This window comes from Protopterus annectens, chromosome 2.part2, assembly GCF_019279795.1.
Source record: "Protopterus annectens isolate FY-2018-M chromosome 2.part2, PAN1.0, whole genome shotgun sequence".
Classification (NCBI taxonomy): domain Eukaryota; kingdom Metazoa; phylum Chordata; order Ceratodontiformes; family Protopteridae; genus Protopterus; species Protopterus annectens.
This window is the reverse complement of record NC_056730.1, coordinates 780,496,492-780,510,642: the sequence shown is the minus strand read 5'-3', so window position 1 is coordinate 780,510,642 and position 14,151 is coordinate 780,496,492.

Sequence of the window (14,151 nt, the reverse complement as noted above, 5' to 3'; positions counted from 1 at the left end):
AGTTTGTGAAGTGTCACATTTTCTAGGAAACATGGCAAGCAACATATAAAATGCCAACAGCAAATACATAAATGACTACGAATACAAGTATTTATTCATACAAGTAGATAACAAATATGCATATAATTTAATGGCAGGAAATAGGAGAGGTGTAAATCAGGTAAATGTTGTTGTAAAATGAGACTCACAAACCTCAGCACACATTCACCAAATAATAATGTGTATAGCCTATATCCCACACACTACAAGTGTGCTTATAATAAAGAAAATAAAATAAAATAAAAAATAAAACATAATATTTGTACTAGACCCCAGATCTAAAGCATTCATCTCTTTTTGACAGCCAATCACTTAAGATAATTTTAAAAGCACAGGGGAGGATTATTCTATACCAAGGGAACACATACGTACAATATTTTTTTTCTGATTTCCTAGAACCTTTTTGCAATTTAATGCTGCTCTTCTTTTAGAAACTGAGAAAAGGAGAAGAAAATATCTAAATAATGCACGGTGGATTCTCTGTCTACAAACACCTTTAAATTTTTACTCTACAAAAAGAAAGGTGAATAATGGAGACATTGCATAGTAAAAGCCATTAAACGGCTCACAGTGTAGCACAAAGATGGGGCCATCATACTGAACAAAATGGTTGCCTCATGCACATCCATCTGTGAAATGTAAAGCTTTATGTAATGGGATCTCTATTTGTCTTTGCTACTTCTTCTGAAACCTTCATGTAAATCATTCATCAAAACAGCCAGTCTGGATATAGGGAACAATAAGATAAAGGGATATTGACCAACACACTGTGTTAGCAAACATTCAAGGGGCCAGATTAAAATATTTGTCCAGCACCAGTTTAGGAGTAAGATCCAGTCCCAGACAAATGTTAACATTTGTATGCTGTATCTTATGTCATTTTTTCAGCTTTTCTTTGCAGGTCTTAAACATGACAGAAGGAGAAAACTTTCAGCAAACAGTAGTCATTTCTACTTAGCTGCATTTGTTTCAACTAACAAAAGCCTTAGCTGGTATAAAGATTTGCATAAGGTTCCTGGAACTACCAATCATTTCCACATTTGTTAAAATCTGTCTGGCTTTTTGGTAGATTATACTTAGCCCAGCATAAAAAGCAATTCCATTAAAAACATGCTAAAAAATATGACCCTTGCCAAATTCAGGGTGTAGAAGTGTTAAAGCCCCCACAACAACTCAGCTTGACTGGGTTTGATTAAAGACAGGATGCTGAAGGAGTTTGCCAGGGAGAGAGAGTAATGACAAAGCACAAAACCTGCTCACCTCATTCTGAGAAGAGGTACATTGGGCACATACCTAGGGGTATTGACTCTTTAGAGAATCACTGATGGTAAACCAGAGATCAACAAAGGTGTTTTTACTTCAAAGAAACAGTTCTGCTTGAGGAGGTGCAGCTTGGAAAAGTAAGACACATGCCCCTTGAACATGCCCATTGTACAAAACAGTCCTTAAGTCACAGTGGGGGATGCTGAGAGGAGCTGGCTAAGACAAAAGCATCATTTCCCCTACTCACCTATCACACTTAGGAAGAATAAATAGGCAATGGTGCTCTTGCCTCTAAGGGAATGAAATGACTGAGAAGTGGGAAGAAGGGAGGATCGATGAAATGGCTGATGAGTGGGAAAAAGGAAAGTTCAAAGACCATCAAGAATGATGACAAAAAATATATGTGATACCTATCACAATTCCAATAAAGCTCATTCACAACGTTTGTGAAAAGCAATTGAATAACTACACAGTACTGTGAGACCCAGTTTTAAAACTGAAAAGAATAAGACATTCTGCCAGATTGGTGAATCTTCTGAGACTGCCAAGAGTGAGTGCGAAACCATTGACATTCACAGGTCAGTCTGTATCCCTTTTATCTCTTTTAGCACAGATTTGAGGATCTGTGGGCTGAAAAAACAGTTTCTTTTTGATGGCCATTACCCACTGAGTCATTTTTTACAGAATGCACTGTTATTCTCTGCAGTGTGCCACAGTTATGTTGTTTGCCAGAAAGGATACAGCATGCTTCTGAAAGGTGTTCAGTGACATCTACTTCAGTCTTTCCAGGAACATTATAAGCATGCTTTGCTTGGACATAGGTCTGTAATTACATTAAGTTTTAGCAAGGCCCCTTTCATGCAGTTGTACTTCTTCTTCTTCTTTCGGCTTTTCCCGGTTAGGAGTCGCCACAGCAGATCACCTGTCCGCTCATGATTGTCAGTGGAGTTTTTACGGTGTCGAGTTGCCAGCCCAGCGCCCAATCTTCCACAGAAGGCACATTCATGCAGTTGTACTATGAGGGCTTATTTCTATTTTTCGTTATCACTTCTTCCTTGATTTACTTAACTATGACTATGTGGCTGTCTGGTTACCGATATCAGTAACATCACACAACCTTTTGAAAAGTAATGAATATAGAGCAGAGGTAACACCATAAAAATGTTGCTGGTATTCCTCATTCCTTACCAAGGGGCACTTGTACATGTGATCACTCAAGTCTACAGCATCTACAAAATGAGGTGGTGTTATTATCCGTCCATATTGGAAACAGTCATGACAATATATATCTGCCCTCTGGACTGGCTTATCATCAGGTGACAAATTAGTAAAACATAAGATCCTGCTTGAGCAAGACATTCATGCTTGAAAAAATGTACATGCTTATTTAAAATGACTTATGCCATAAGTCTGTTCTGAGGAATTTATAGCTCACAGAAAATAGAAATAAAGGAGCTCATCCTTTTTAAGCAGTGGCCATCTTCTGTTAACATTATTCCACTAGATTTGTGTGAGTGTCTTCTAAGTATGAGTCTCTCCTAAATAAAGTTTTTTTTCCCAAATTATGGCACTATAAGATGAAGTTTAGCTGACTAACTACATTAAATTAATTCAAGTGCAAAAGCAGAACAGAGGTAAGGCTCCAGGCTTCTCAAAATATTTTTTATTGTCGAAGTACACAAGTGCTTTCACCATTTAGGCTTCTTCAGGTGTATCAGATAACACACTCACACCTGTATTTATACCAGAAGTAAATTCATGAAATTTCTATGTAATTAATCAGTTAATAGTGCATCTTTTTTCCTCTTTACCATGATTGTTTCCCTTTTAAACAGTGCAACATCTAAAATTATGTTTAAGAGATTGTATATTGCTTCAAATAAATTATGCTTAGTTGCTTAGCATATTTAGTAGTCTCAGCAGTATATGTATGATGAATAAGGAGCTGTGTATATGGTAAAATAAAGAACAATGATGAATGCTGTTAAATATAATGTGAATTCTTTGTGGATGTTCTTGAGCAAACATAAATGCATACAGCAAAATGTTACCTTTATTTGAGGTATGAGTATCTAAAAAGACGAGGCTCATTTTAGAGAGGTCTGCAATATTACTACACACCAAAGGTCTGAAGAGCTTTAGTACAAAATTACACACTCAGTAGAAAAATGAAGGTAAAACAGCATTTCATGTTTGCTCACAAACCATCGTCAAGATTTGTTACTGCTGCAAGTAAGCATCTTTCTGCAGCAAAATTTGAATTAGTGGTTACTTTATTATTATTATTATTATTATTATTATTATTGTTAATATTGTTATTTATTTATTGTTTATTTAATCATTTATTTTCATATGGTAAAATTATGGTCTAATAGTTACTACAGTCTAAGTTCCAGAGATATCAAGTCAATATAGTGTAATTTCAGGGGAGAGGAGATAACTGCAACATACAAAATAGCAATACTCCTGAAGAGGACATTTTACAATTAAGAATCGTGATAAAGAGTGGATACAGTTTCAGCAGAGGGAAGGAAAACTCAGGAGAAAGATAAAGAAAGTAACAAAAATGCACATAAGACTAAATATAGCGAACAATGAGACCATTCTTCTACAGAGGGGTTGAGAGAAAGTAATATGGAAGGTGCCCGGGGTCTTGCAGGAGGAAGGACACTTATGAACAAGGCAGTGCAGGAAAGGATTCTATCATATGAATGTCTTGCTGTGTACTTAAGCTTCATCAGGCAGATGAACAGGTTTGTTTTTGTTGGTATTTTATTGTTTTTTTTTTCTGTTCTGTATTAATGGCATAATGTCTTAAAACAGGCTTCGTTCTTTTTCTCTGCTTTTCCTAAGTTGCTTTTGATTGTTTTGGTTAACAATTTTATGAATGATGTAGATATGTTTTCTTTTGAACTAATTTGGTTAGTTTGAGTCCTTAAAACAAATATCTTGTAATACATACAAGAGTTCTACTAAATGCTTCCATAATATTCTCATTGTCGTACCTGTAAAAGTAGTGAGTAATAAAATCCTAATCACTAAAATGTATTATAAACATCTCAAAACAATATGACTGTGCATGCAATAAACTCCTTGTGGTTGTTATTACAATAACTTGCCAAGTGATTCAGGATCTTATAATGGCTAGCAAAATAAAAAAGTGTTTAACTACTGTGACTACTAATTCTGATTACTAAGGAGAAATTCCAATGAGGCAGTCTTAGTGTAAAAAACACTTCAGAAATCCTAATCACTAAAATGTATTATAAACATCTCAAAACAATATGACTGTGCATGCAATAAACTCCTTGTGGTTGTTATTACAATAACTTGCCAAGTGATTCAGGATCTTATAATGGCTAGCAAAATGAAAAAGTGTTTAACTACAGTGACTACTAATTATGATTACTAAGGAGAAATTCCAATGAGGCAGTCTTAGTGTAAAAAAACACTTCAGTGGTCCAAAAGGAGAAAAGTGCCATTACTATGAATGACAGATTAAGATAAGTTATCTCAGTGCAAAACTTCACCATTGTAGGCAAAGCAAGTTGTTACACAAAGCAGACAAAATATATAGAGAGCAGTGTAACATTATGAGGACTTTTTTTCTGAATCAACATAACTAATGGTGGAGTTACTGCACTGGAAAGTAGATATTCTTCATATTGATTTCTGCTGCAGCAACCTAATCTATATGGGTTATATCCTGCTTAAACTATAACAGCCAACCAGCTTCCAAAGCTTCAGAGCACCCTCCATTTGCTCAGACTGTTAGTCAGCACGAGATGAGCTGACTAAAAGATAGGTTTGGGTGCCAAGCCCTTCAGAGCTTTTGGACGAGTCTTGGCTCATTTACCTATAGCTGTTCATTGCTTTGCAATGACAAGACTTTGAGAGATTTTGCTAACATCGAAACCCCATCCTTGGCAAGACAAACGAAATTAAAAATCATTTTGTACTCGCTTTGCTTATTTTCATTATACTGTAAAAGTTTACTGTGCTATTTATTTATTTTTTACACTTCTTTAAAGTGTAATGCTGCATTTTCAAACTAATGTAAGAGCTAGTGCTATGCACAGAAATGCATTGCATCTAATGTTTTGTAGTTAGTGTTAGAAATTTGTTTGTGGTTCCTTAACACTTCAGCACCAGACCCATCATTTAACATTAAGAGGGTCAAAGTCTGCACTCTTGTGGCAAGAGATGGCTGATTTCACCAATTTGAGCTGGGAATTGTTGGTGGAAAGCTCATTGTGTGCTTCCCCGATTGGCCTTAGGGCATAGTTAGTGTAAACCTTGCTTTTCTTCTGCTTGCATATAAGCCTTGCATTTGCACGTAGCTGCTCTTTGTCCAGTGGCAGTTATTGTTGCCTTGTATATACACAATCACCAGAAGTTGAAATCTCCCTATAAAAAACACATTGGAACTTTGCCTCAGTCTCTCATTACTCACAGGCAACTATATTGCACAATGATCAGCATTTACGTATTTCATTAGGACTATTTAGGTCTACCTTGCCTTATTATAGTACCTAGAACTATTGTTACTCAGAGAGCATCTAGTTTGGGTGCTGGGCAGCATCGCTGGTTATGTTAGCTGCAGATTACACTAAGTAAGCACTCTTCCCTCATCTGGTTACAAACACCATTCAGGACCTGCAACCACAGACTGGGCACATGGATGGGCATGTTCCTGCTATCTCTGTATCCAGCTTGATGGACATGAGCATCCTGAGAAAAAGTAACAATTGCCTTATGTACAATGAAAATCAGTTCTCAAACAAACAAATACAGTGTGTGAGAGATTTAGTTACACATTGCCACTGGAGGCTAGACTCTTACTTTCAGACAAAAAAAAAAAAGCAAAAAACAGGTTGCCAGCAACTCACGCACATCACTCACCACACCCACAAAGGACCACACACATAGACTCATGTATGCAGAGGTGCTCACATGTAACTAAGCCAAACTTCAAGGCCTCTCAGGCACAGTCCTCCATCAATATGATTCAGTCATAGTCCATGTGGGAGTGAATGACCTGAGATGTACCTTCTTGGACTATATGAAGAGAGACATGATTGAGCTCTCATGTATCACAGGCAGGTATGAGTAGCATTGAGAAGCATTCTACCACTTCCATGGATAAGGCCACAGTACCAGCAGATAATGATCAACTTTATCAAAGTTGCAAAGTCAAGTTACATTCTGTTAAGGTCTATGGCTTTTGGGAAAGGGTTAGACTCTACAAGTATTTTAGAAGAAGCAACTGGATTCTCTTACATACTTTTACAAAGCACTACAAGCTAGATTCCTTCCCTTGGTATGAGTCAGACATTCCTAGGCTATTCTGCAAGGGCTCCTGGACCCTTGCCCTTCCACATCCCATCTGTACTAAGCTTTGGTAATCTACCCACAGAGCTAAGGCTACTGCAGAAGTGATCAATATGAACAACATAGTACAGCTGTGTAAGTAAACTTACCATAACAAGAGTTGTTTGAATGATCACTGCTGCAGTATCTGGTCCTTCACTCCAGCTTGATGATTTGGTGGATTTTTTTATGGCAGGTTGTGAACATTTATTTATTTTGCTGCTCCTAGCAATGTCACTTCAGGGTTCAGCCTCACTCTACCAGTTGGCATAAAAGCTCTGAAGAGCTTTTTGGCCAAACCTGTCTTTTAGTCAACTCAGCTCAAGCTGACTAATGTTTTGGCATGTGGAAGTTGACCTGAAGCTTTGGAAGTTGGCTAGCTGTTATATCCTATGCGGGATATAACCTGTATAGCTTAGGCTACTGCCGTAGGTATCAATCAAACATCTGCTCTTATTGTAAGTTTACTCATACAGCTGTATTTTCTGATGACATAAAGTGCACAGACAAGAACATCTAAATATAAACAGATATCATTGCTGGAGCCTTCCTGTGTCCTGACAGAGTGCTCTTCAAACTATCTGGAGATATACAGAACTGAGTATATTTTTCTGGCACTTCAGAGTTGTGCAGTGGTAACTGTTAGTTGTGCACTGTTATTTTTGCTTCACTGTATAGTTTTTCAGATCTCTCCTGAAGGTGTTTTCCCCCCTCCCCCTATTTCTCTGTTTCTTAAGGTGGCATAACTGGTTTTACATCCTGTGTGTTATTTGACTATCTCAAGGATTACTTGCATAAAATTAGACCCTCTTAGTAAAAGTCTGCATATCATTGCTGGAGCCTTACTGTGCCCTGACAGAGTGCTTTTCAAACTGGAGATATACAGAGCTGAGTATATTTTTCTGGCACTTCACAGTTCTGTAATAGTAATTGTTGTTTGACTAATTTTATATCATTGCAGGCTGACTTCAGAGTAGTGCACTGTTATTTTTGCTTCACTATATAGTTTTTCATATCTCTGCTGAAGGTGTTTTTCCCCCTACCCCCTATTTCTCTGTTTTAACTTGGTATAACTGGTTTTACATCCTGTGTGTTATCTGACTATCTCAAGGATAACTTGCATAAAATTAGACCCTTTTAGAAAAAGTCTGCATATCATTCCTGGAGCCTTTCGTTGTCCTGACAGAGTGCTCCTCAAACTATCTGGAGATATACAGAGCTGAGTATATTTTTCTGGCACTTCAGAGTTGTGTACTGGTAATTGCTGTTTGACTAATTTCATATCATTGCTGGCTGACTTCAGAGTTGTGCAGTGTTATTTTGGCTTCACTGTAGTGTTTTTCCGATCTCTGCTGAAGGTGTTTTTCACACCTCCCCTATTTCTCTGTGTCTTTAGTTGGTATAACTGGTTTTACATCATGTCTGTTATCTGACTATCTCAATGATTACTTGCATAAAATTAGACCCTCTTAGTAAAGGTCTGCATATCATTGCTGGAGCCTTCCTGTGTCCTGACAGAGAGCTCTTCAAACTATCGAGAGATATACAGAGCTAAGTATATTTTACTGGCACTTCAGAGTTGTGTACTGGTAATTGTTGTTTGACTGATTTTATATCATTGCTGGCTGACTTCAAAGTTGTACACTGTTATTTCTGCTTCACTGTATAGTTTTTCAGTGCTCTGCTGAAGCTGTTTTTACCCCCTCCCCCTATTTCTCTGTGTCTGAAGTTGGTATAACTGGTTTTACATCCTGTGTGTTATCTAACTATCTCAAGGATTACTTGTATAAAATTAGACCCTCTTAGTAAAAGTCTGCATATCATTGCTGGAGCCTTCCTGTGTCCTGACAGAGTGCTCTTCAAACTATCAAGAGATTTACAGAGCTGAGTATATTTTTCTGGTACTTCAGAGTTGTGCACTGGTAATTGTTGTTTGACTAATTTTATATCCTTGCTGGCTGATTTCAGAGTTGTACACTGTTATTTTGGCTTCACTGTATAGTTTTTCAGATCTCTGCTGAAGGTGTCCCCCCGCCCTATTTCTCTGTGTCTTTAGTTGGTATAACTGGTTTTACATCCTGTCTGTTATCTGACTATCTCAAGGATTAAGTGCATAATATTAGACCCTCTTAGTAAAAGTCTGCATATCATTGTTGGAGCCTTCCTGTGTCCTGACAGAGTGCTTTTCAAACTATCTGGAGATATACAGAGCTGAGTATATTTTTCTGCCACTTCAGAGTTGTGTACTGGTAATTGTTGTTTGACTAATTTTCTATCCTTGCTGGCTGATTTCAGAGTTGTGCACTGTTATTTTTGCTTCACTGTATAGTTTTTCATATCTCTGCTGAATGTGTGTTTCCCCCTTCCCCCTATTTCTATGTGTTTTAAGTTGGTATAAATGGTTTTACATCCTGTGTGTTATCTGACTATCTCAAGGATAACTTGCATAAAACTAGACACTCTTAGTAAAAGTCTGCACATCATTGCTGGAGCCTTCCTTTGTCCTGACAGAGTGCTCCTCAAACTATCTGGAGATATACGGAGCTGAGTATATTTTTCTGGCACTTCAGAGTTGTGTACTGGTAATTGTTGTTTGACTAATTTTATACCATTCCTGGCTGACTTTAGAGTTGTGCACTGTTATTATGGCTTCACTGTAGTGTTTTTCCAATCTCTGCTGAAGGTGTTTTTCACCCTCCCCTTTTTCTCTGTGTCTTAAGTTGGTATAACTGGTTTAACATCATGTCTCTTATCTGACTATCTCATGGATTACTTGCATAAAATTAGACCCTCTTAGTAAAAGTCTGCATATCATTGCTGGAGCCTTCCTGTGTCCTGACAGAGAGCTCTTCAAACTATCTGGAGATTTACATAGCTGAGTATATTTTTCTGGCACTTCAGAGTTGTGCACTGGTAATTGTTCTTTGACTAATTTTATATCATTGCTGGCTGATTTAAGAGTTGTGCACTGTTATTTTGGCTTCACTGTATAGTTTTTCAAATCTCTGCTGAAGGTGTTATTCCCCCTTCACCCCATTTCTCTGTGTCTTTAGTTGGTATAACCGGTTTTACATCCTGTCTGTTATCTGACTATCTCAGGGATTACATGCATAAAATTAGACCCTCTTACTAAAAGTCTGCATATCATTGCTGGAGCCTTCCTGTGTCCTGACAGAGTGCTCTTCAAACTGTCTGGAGATATACAGAGCTGAGTATATTTTTCTGGTACTTCAGAGTTGTGTACTGGTAATTGTTTTTGACTAATTTTATATTGTTGCTGGCTGGCTTCAGAGTTGTGCACTGTTATTTTTACGTCACTGTATATTTTTTCAGATCTCTGCTAAAGCAGTTTTTACCCTCTCCCCCTATTTTTCTGTGTCTTAAGTTGGTATACCTGGTTTTACATTATGTGTGATATCTGACTATCTCGAGGGCTACTTGCCTAAAATTAGACACTCTTAGTAAATGTCTGCATATCATTGTTGGAGCCTTACTGTGTCCTGACAGAGTGCTCTTCAAACTATCTGGAGATATACAGAGCTGAGTATATTTTTCTGGCACTTCAGAGTTGTGTACTGGTAATTGTTGGTTGACTAATTTTATATAATTGCTGGCTGATTTCAGAGTTGTGCACTGTTATTTTTGCTTCACTGTATAGTTTTTCATATCTCTGCTGAAGGTGTTTTTCCCCCCACCCCATATTTCTCTGTGTCTTAAGTTGGTATAACTGGTTTTACATCCTGTGTGTTATCTGACTATCTCAAGGATTTATTTCATAAAATTAGACCTTCTTTGTAAAAGTCTGCATATCATTGCTGGAACCTTCCTGTGTCCTGACAGAGTGCTCTTCAAACTATTTGGAGATAGACAGAGCTGAGTATATTTTTCGGGCACTTCAGAGTTGTGTACTGGTAATTGTTGTTTGACTAACTTTATATCATTGCTGGCTGACTTCAGAGATGTGCACTGTTATTTTTGCTTCACTGTATAGTTTTTCAGATCTCTGCTGAAGGTGTTTTCCCCCCTCCCCCTATTTCTCTGTGTCTTAAGTTGGTATAACTGGTTTTACATCCTGTGCAGTATCTGACTATCTCAAGGTTTACTTGCATAAAATTAGACCCTCTTAGTAAAAGCCTGCATATCATTGCTGGAGCCTTCCTGTGTCCTAACAGAGTGCTCTTCAAACTATATGGAGATATACAAAGCTGAATATATTTTTCTGGCACTTCAGAGTTGTGTACTGGTAATTGTTGTTGGACTAATTTTATAACATTGCTGGCTAACTTCAGAGTTGTGCGCTGTTATTTTTGCTTCATTGTATAGTTTTTCAGATCTCTGCAGAAGGTGTTTTTCCCGCATTCCCGCATTTCTCAGTGTCTTAAGTTGGTATAGCTGGTTTTACATCCTATATGTTTTCTGACTATCTCAAGAATTACTTGAAAAAAATTAGACCCTCTTAGTAAAAGTCTGCATATCATACAGAGCTTAGTATATTCTTTTCACACTTCAGTGTTGTGTACTGGTAATCGTTTTCTGTATAATTTTATATCATTGCTGGCTGACTTCAGAGATTTGCACTGTTATTTTTGCTTCACTGTACAGTTTTTCAGATCTCTGCTGAAGGTGCCCCCCCCCCTATTTCTCTGTGTCTTAAGCTGGAATAACTGGTTTTACATCCTGTGTGTTATCTGACTATCTCAAAGATTACTTCCATAAAATTAGACCCTCTTAGTAAAAGTCTGCATATCATTGGTGGAGCCTTCCTTTGTCCTGACCGAGTCCTCTTAAAACTATCTGGATATATATAGAGCTGAGTATATTTTTCTGGCACTTCAGAGTAGTGTACTGGTAATTCATGTCTGACTAATTTTATATCATTGCTAGCTGAGTTCAAAGTTGTGCACTGTTATTTTGTCTTCACTGTATAGTTTTTCAGATCACTGCTGAAGGTGTTTTTCCCCTCTCACCCTATTTCTCTGTGTCTTTAGTTGGTATAACTGGTTTTACATCCTGTGTGTTATCTGACTATCTCAAGGACTACTTGCATAAAATTAGACCCTCTTAGTAAAAGACTGCATATCATTGCTGGAGCCTTCCTGTGCCCTGACAGAGTGCCCTACAAACTATCTGAAGATATACAGAGCTGAGTATATTTTTCTTGCACCTCAGAGCTGTGCACTGGTAATTGCTGTTTGACTAATTTTTATATTATTGCTGGCTGACTTCAGAGTTGTGCACTGTTATTTTGGCTTCACTGTATAGTTTTTCAGATTACTGCTGAAGGTATTTTCCCCCCTTTCCCTATTTCTCTGTGTCTTTAGTTGGTATAACTGGTTTTACATCCTGTGTGTTATCTGACTACCTCAAGGATTACTTGCATAAAATTAGACCCTTTTAGTAAAAGTCTGCATATCATTGCTGGAGCCTTCCTGTGTCCTGACAGAGAGCTCTTCAAACTATCCAGAGATAAACAGAGCTGAGTATATTTTTCTGGCACTTCAGATTTCTGCACTTGTAATTGTTGTTTGACTAATTTTATATCATTGCTGGATGACCTCAGAGTTGTGCACTGTTATTTTTGCTTCACTGTATAATTTTTCAGATCTCTGCTGAAGGTGTTTTCCCCCCTCCCCCTATTTCTCTGTGTCTTAAGATGGTATAACTGGTTTTACATCCTGTGTGTTATCTTACTATCTCAAGGATTAATTTCGTAAAATTAGACACTCTTTGTAAAAGTCTGCATATCATTGCTGGAACCTTCCTGTGTCCTGACGGAGTGCTCTTGAAACTATCTGGAGATACACAGAGCTGAGTATATTCTTTTTGCACTTCAGTGTTGTGTACTGGTAATTGCTTTTTGTATAATTTTATATAATTGCTGGCTGACTTCAGAGATGTGCACTGTTATTTTTGCTTCAATGTACAGTTTTTCAGATCTCTGCTGAAGGTGTGTTTCCCCCCTCCCCCTATTTCTCTGTGTCTTAAGCTGGGATAACTGGTTTTAGGTCCTGTGTGTTATCTGACTATCTCAAAGATTACTTCCATAAAATTAGACCCTCTTAGTAAAAGTCTGCATATCACTGGTTGAGCCTTCCTTTGTCCTGACAGAGTCTTCTTAAAACTATCTGGAGATATATAGAGCTGAGGATATTTTTCTGGCACTTCAGAGATGTGTACTGGTAATTGATTTCTGACTAAGTTTATATCATTGCTGGCTGAGTTCAAAGTTGTGCACTGTGATTTTGGCTTCACTGTATAGTTTTTAAGATTACTGCTGAAGGAGTTTTCCCCCCCTCCCTCTATTTCTCTGAGTCTTAAGATGGTATAATTGGTTTTACATCCTGTGTGTTATCTTACTATCTCAAGGATTAATTTCGTAAAATTAGACACTCTTTGTAAAAGTTTGCATATCATTGCTGGAACCTTCCTGTGTACTGACGGACTGCTCTTGAAACTATCTGGAGATACACAGAGCTGAGTATATTCTTTTTGCACTTCAGTGTTGTGTACTGGTAATTGTTTTTTGTATAATTTTATATCATTGCTGGCTGACTTCAGGGATGTGCACTGTTATTTTTGCTTCAATGTACAGTTTTTCAGATCTCTGCTAAAGGTGTTTTCCTCCCTTCCCCTATTTCTCTATGTCTCAACCTGGAATAACTGGTTTTACATCCTGTGTGTTATCTGACTATCTCAAAGATTACTGTCTGCATATCCTGCTGGAGCCTTCCGTGCTCCCAAGTGACAGAGTGCTCCCCCACCTACTAGTGCCCTATACAGCTCTGAGTATATTTAGATTTGAGTATATTTTTCTTGCACTGGCAATTGCTGTGCTGTTAATTTTATATTTTTAACTTATATTATTATGACTGGCTGGCACTGTTCTTTTGGCTTCACTGTATAGTTTTAAGATTAATGTTTTTAAGGTGTTTTTCCTCCTATTTTTTCCCTCTCCTATTTCTCTGTATCTTCTTTTAGTTGGTATGTCTAGTTTACATCCTGTGTGTCCCAAGACTTACCTCAAGGATTACTGACCAAAAATTAAACCTTTTTTTTAAAGTGCATATCATTGCTGGAGCCTTCCCTGTGTCCTGACAGAGGAGCTCTTAAATCCATCTAAATCCCTTCCCCTATTTCTCTATGTCTCAACCTGGAATAACTGGTTTTACATCCTGTGTGTTATCTGACTATCTCAAAGATTACTTCCATAAAATTAGACCCTCTTAGTAAAAGTCTGCATATCATTGGTGGAGCCTTCCTTTGTCCTGACAGAGTCCTCTTAAAGCAATCTGGAGATATATAGAGCTGAGTATATTTTTCTGGCACTTCAGAGTAGTGTACTGGTAATTGATGCCTGACTAATTTTATATCATTGCTAGCTGAGTTCAAAGTTGTGCACTGTTATTTTGGCTTCACTGTATAGTTTTTCATATCACTGCTGAAGGTATTTTTCCCCCCTCGTCCTATTTCTCTGTGTCT